The following is a 6,523-nucleotide window of genomic DNA, read 5'->3' as shown; positions in this document are numbered from 1 at the left end:
ATGCGTGTAGTGTATGTGTGTGTATTTTGGGAGGCTGCGATATGTTCGTGTTTGTCTCCTTGTGATAGCGCGAAACTGATGCCGACTTTATAGTGCTACCTCACTGAAACATTCTGCCGAAGACACCCAGCAGGACGCCCCACCCGGTCACATTATACTGACAACGGGCGAACCAGTCGTCCCACTCCTAATTTGCTGAGCGTTAAGCAGGAGTAGAAACTACCATTTTTAAAGACTTTGGTATGTCTCGGCCAGGGGACAGAACCCAGTGATTCTTTTACGTACCAAGGTTATTGACTTTGCTTGTGGACTACTATTATGTATTCTAGCACGGGTATTTTGACTACTAGTTTAGGAATAAGGTATTTCCTGTAACAAACGAAAACTGCATTTTATTGAACGCTTTACAGACAAAGACGTAGTTCTGCCTTTGCATGAATTTCGGAACATTAAAGCAGAGTTAGACAAAGAATTTCCACTGTAGCCAAACGCTTGACATTTGTGACGTTATTCAGTTTTTATAGGTACCTTACCAATTTTGATATATTTTTATTCTACCTAGGTTTCGGAACAATTAAAGAACATATTTTGATCATTACAGAAGCACTTTGATGAAGTGACTATATTTTGTTAAGGTTCGAGCGAAGACATACTATATTAGAGCATTATGCACTTGCCATTTAAGACACTGAGTTAGCTGAACTGTTATAATGTTTGAGCAAGCTGCTGTAAACACTGCACATAATACGTTTGTCCTCGATTAAAAGGATTAACTCGTCAATCGCTCTTATATTATCGTTTTAATGCAAACCAAACCAAATAATGCAAAGCAATACTATTATTCAATTATAGCCTTTGGCAGAGGTCGATACCTGGATTTATCGACCCGAGAAAAGATATATTAACAGAGAGTAGATGTATTATACCGGTATAAACTCCACACTTTTTGTGGAGGGATGTGGAGGGGTGTAGAGGGTGACCTTTGACCTAGATATGCATGGAATGTATGACGCAATAGGGGAGGGAAAACCCAGATAGGTATGGAATGTGTGGAGGGACTGTGCGACACACAATAGGAAAGAATGTGTGGAGGGAGTTTGACCTAGACATGTTTGAAACGTGAAACGTCACAGTGTGGAGGGGACATACAAGACTGAACATGCCCACAACAGACGATGATGCTATTGTTAGTCTGAACACTTCCCGAATTAAAAATAGAGCTATAATATGTAGAAGTCGACTATCATAATGTAGAGGTAAAGGTTGTTATTGTCAGAAAAGACATGTTCACAGTAACCCAACTCAGTCAAGCTTTTAAAATGATGTTATTAGTAAGAAACAAATTTCACACTCCACTAAACTAAACTAAGCACACGAGAAAGTATTGAAATGATGTTATCACCAGGATACTCTAATGCAATGCATATTTCAAGTCAACCATGGAACAGAAATGTGTGAGAAAAACTTTCGCTATACCTGCTCCAATGAACATGAGAATAAAAATTGACACAGATTGAATGTTTCAATACTAACAAATTTAATAATCAACATCTTTAAAAGTTTAACATGACAATGTTACAATTGAGAATCAAAAAAACGTTCCAAAACTGGCCCCAACAAATTCATCAGACTCCAAACGAACTCGCCCGTAACAGATTTTTGTATTCAGGACATAGCGATAAAGTCACCTGTGTCATGTGTGGAGTACATTTAAGCTCATGAACAGCCTACGATTGTGTAGAAATCAAACATAAAAGGTGGTCGAAAGATTGCGTATACTTACAAATGATGATACCGTAGAGTTTATGCAGATATATTTTTGAATAACCTCATACCATATTAAGAACATTTTAAGAACATAGGAGTAGACCTTCCGCGATTTTTAAGTTGTTTCTGTGTTGATATTACAAGGTACACCATTGCGATAATGAGAAGCTGATCGAGAGAGGTTGGTCGTACGACTGGAAAGAAATAAAAACACGAACACATAATCGAATTAGTGGGGACATTAAAAGATCTCTGGAAAGAAAAACAATTATCCTATGACGATTCTCTGCTTGATTTGTTTATCATGTTTGAAGAGCACATAGGCGTTGATATTTCTTGATAATTCACGATGAAAAACCATATCGAGGAGAAAGCCTATGTTTTGCAATACAATTTTTTTACAATTCAAAAGTCCAAACACACATCATTTTTAAGTTAAAATTTTAACGTTGAGGGATAACACCAGATTGGAAGGAAATGTCTTTATTTAACAATATGTGGCCTTTTATACTTACAGTAGGTGATGTAAAGATAGCGATGACTTACAATGAACTCGTAAGATCTCATAGGTGTCTAAACACTCTTAACAAAGAGTCGGCATTGGGTGCATATATATATGGAGACTACACAAATGGCTCAAGGGACTATTAATCGCATAATTAACGAAAAAATCCCTCTGACCAGCGTACCACACATCTACCTACAGTACTGATACATTATCAGTTCTCTAGAAGAGTCTACACTTAAACCTTCTCAGCCTGTCTGAGACAATTTCTCATTTTCGTCGTACTAGTCCAATCAAATGATTGGAGCAATTTCCTTTTTGATTTCATATAATATATAGACTTCAAGAGACCCAGTTCAGTTGACCTTTTTATAGAAAGTAACCTACAACATTAATCTGATTTCAAGATGCCTTAAATGATCTAACTCAAATAATAGCTTTGAATAAGTCAAGTGGAATAGTTGCCAGTCTTGTACTGTCTGTATTGCAAGAAAAAAAGGTCAAGACAATATTAGTAAACGTGCATGGAACTTTATAATCATCAAATAAAAACACAGTATTTGTAAAACAATTTCAATCAAGAAACGATATGGAAACCGGGTTTTACAGTGGGTGAAAGTTTGTTTTAGTATTCATGAAGATTTACAACAACAAAAGTCTTTTCAAGTGAAATTTTTAACAGGTATGAGTTAAATTAAAGTATTTTGTTAAAGAAATTGACACAAAAGTACCTTGACAAACATTTTATAACATATTTTTATTCAAAAGTATACCTTTTTAAATATAAAACCTCTGACAGATGTGAAAAAGTCTAAAATTCACAGCATTTATAAAACAATTTCAATCAGGAAACGTTATGTAAACAGGTTGTTTTAGTATTTATGACGATTTACAACAACGAAAGTCTTTTCAAGTTAAATTATTTACAGGCATGAGTTAAATTAAAGTATTTTGTTAACGAAATTGACACAAAAGTACCTTGATAAACAACTTTTCATTAGAGATGTTATTCAAAAGTATACCTATTTTTAAATAAAACCTCTAACAGATGTGAAAAAGATCTCAGCATTTGTAGAACCATTTTAATCAGAAAACGTCATGAAAACAGGTTTTACATAGTATTTGACAGTTTGTTTTAGTATTTATGAAGATTTACACCAACGGAAGACTTTTCAAGTTAAAGGTTTTACAGGTATGAGTTAAATTAAAGTATTTTGTTAAAGAAATTGAAACAAAAGTATGATGACAGACATTTTATAACACATGTATATTCAAAAGTATACCTTTTTTAATATAAAACCTCTAACAGATGTGAAATAGCCTAAAATTCACAGCATTTATAAAACAAATTCAATCAGGAAACGTTATGTAAACAGGTTTTTACATAGTATGTGACAGTTTGTTTTAGTATTTATGACGATTTACAACAACGAAAGTCTTTTCAAGGTAAATTATTACAGACATGAGTTAAATTAAAGTATTTTGTTAACGAAATTGACACACAAAAAAATTGACACACTTTTCATATCATATTTTATGCAAAAGTGTACCTTTCTTTATATAAAACCTCTAACAGATGTGAAAAAGTCTAAAATTCTCAGCATTTGTAGAACCATTTTAATCAGAAAACGTCATGAAAACAGGTTTTTACATAGTATTTGACAGTTTGTTTTAGTATTTATGAAGATTAACACCAACGGAAGTCTTTTCAAGTTAAATTATTTGCAGGCATGATTTAAATTAAAGTATTTTGTTAAAGAAATTGAAACAAAAGTATGATGACAGACATTTTATAACACATGTACACAGCATTTATAAAACAAATTCAGTCAGGAAACGTTATGTAAACAGGTTTTTACATAGTATGTGACAGTTTGTTTTAGTATTTATGACGATTTACAACAACGAAAGTCTTATCAAGTTAAATTATTTACAGACATGAGTTAAATTAAAGTATTTTGTTAACGAAATTGACACAAAGGTATTTTGACACACTTTTCATATCTTATTTTATGCAAAAGTGTACCTTTCTTTAAATAAAACCTCTAACAGATGTGAAAAAGTTTAAAATTCTCAACATTTGTAGAACCATTTTATTCAGGAAACGTTATGTAAACAGGTTAAAAATTTCACTTGAAAAGACTTTTGTTGTTGTAAATCTTCATGAATACTAAAACAAACTTTCACCCACTGTAAAACCCGGTTTCCATATCGTTTCTTGATTGAAATTGTTTTACAAATACTGTGTTTTTATTTGATGATTATAAAGTTCCATGCACGTTTACTAATATTGTCTTGACCTTTTTTTCTTGCAATACAGACAGTACAAGACTGGCAACTATTCCACTTGACTTATTCAAAGCTATTATTTGAGTTAGATCATTTAAGGCATCTTGAAATCAGATTAATGTTGTAGGTTACTTTCTATAAAAAAGTCAACTGAACTGGGTCTCTTGAAGTCTATATATTATATGAAATCAAAAAGGAAATTGTTCCAATCATTTGATTGGACTAGTACGACGAAAATGAGAAATTGTCTCAGACAGGCTGAGGAGGTTTAAGTGTAGACTCTTCTAGAGAACTGATAATGTATCAGTACTGTAGGTAGATGTGTGGTATGCTGGTCAGAGGGATTTTTTCGTTAATTATGCGATTAATAGTCCCTTGAGCCATTTGTGTAGTCTCCATATATATATGCACCCAATGCCGACTCTTTGTTAAGAGTGTTTAGACACCTATGAGATCTTACGAGTTCATTGTAAGTCATCGCTATCTTTACATCACCTACTGTAAGTATAAAAGGCCACATATTGTTAAATAAAGACATTTCCTTCCAATCTGGTGTTATCCCTCAACGTTAAAATTTTAACTTAAAAATGGTGTGTGTTTGGACTTTTGAATTGTAAAAAAATTGTATTGCAAAACATAGGCTTTCTCCTCGATATGGTTTTTCATCGTGAATTATCAAGAAATATCAACGCCTATGTGCTCTTCAAACATGATAAACAAATCAAGCAGAGAATCGTCATAGGATAATTGTTTTTCTTTCCAGAGATCTTTTAATGTCCCCACTAATTCGATTATGTGTCCGTGTTTTTGTTTCTTGCCAGTCGTACGACCAACCTCTCTCGATCAGCTTCTCATTATCGCAATGGTGTACCTTGTAATATCAACACAGAAACAACTTAAAAATCGCGGAAGGTCTACTCCTATGTTCTTAAAATGTTCTTAATATGGTATGAGGTTATTCAAAAATATATCTGCATAAACTCTACGGTATCATCATTTGTAAGTATACGCAATCTTTCGACCACCTTTTATGTTTGATTTCTACACAATCGTAGGCTGTTCATGAGCTTAAATGTACTCAACACATGAAACAGGTAACTTTATCGCTATGTCCTGAATACAAAAATCTGTTACGGGCGAGTTCGTTTGGAGTCTGATGTATTTGTTGGGGCCAGTTTTGGAACGGTTTTTTAGATTCTCAATTGTTACATTGTCATGTTAAACTTTTAAAGATGTTGATTATTAAATTTGTTAGTATTGAAACATTCAATCTGTGTCAATTTGTATTCTCATGTTCATTGGAGCAGGTATAGCGAAAGTTTTTCTCACACATTTCTGTTCCATGGTTGACTTGAAATATGCGTTGCATTAGAGTATCCTGGTGATAACATCATTTAAATACTTTCTCGTGTGATTCATTGTAAAGTTAATATATTTGACAAATCAAATGACTGTATAGGGAATTGAATCCTTAATTTTTAGCCTAACGTTCTAACCTAATAAGCTGCTGGGACAAACTTTTCTCTGTATGTATGGTTATGTTTAGGCCTTAAGGTTATAACCCTTGAAATGTCACTAGTGCGATACATCGAGTTATGAATTTACAGCGTTTAGTTTAGTGGAGTGTGAAAATTGTTTCTTACTGATAACATCATTTTAAAAGCTTGACTGAGTTGGGTTACTGTGAACATGTCTTTTCTGACAATAACAACCTTTACCTCTACATTATGATAGTCGACTTCTACATATTATAGCTCTACTTTTAATTCGGGAAGTGTTCAGACTAACAATAGCATCATCGTCTGTTGTGGGCATGTTCAGTCTTGTATGTCCCCTCCACACTGTGACGTTTCACGTTTCAAACATGTCTAGGTCAAACTCCCTCCACACATTCTTTCCTATTGTGTGTCGCACAGTCCCTCCACACATTCCATACCTATCTGGGTTTTCCCTCCCCTATTG

Source organism: Mizuhopecten yessoensis, unplaced genomic scaffold, assembly GCF_002113885.1.
Source record: "Mizuhopecten yessoensis strain PY_sf001 unplaced genomic scaffold, ASM211388v2 scaffold716315, whole genome shotgun sequence".
Lineage (NCBI taxonomy): Eukaryota > Metazoa > Mollusca > Bivalvia > Pectinida > Pectinidae > Mizuhopecten > Mizuhopecten yessoensis.
The sequence above is the reverse complement of the archived record's forward strand: the minus strand, read 5'-3'. Positions refer to the sequence as shown.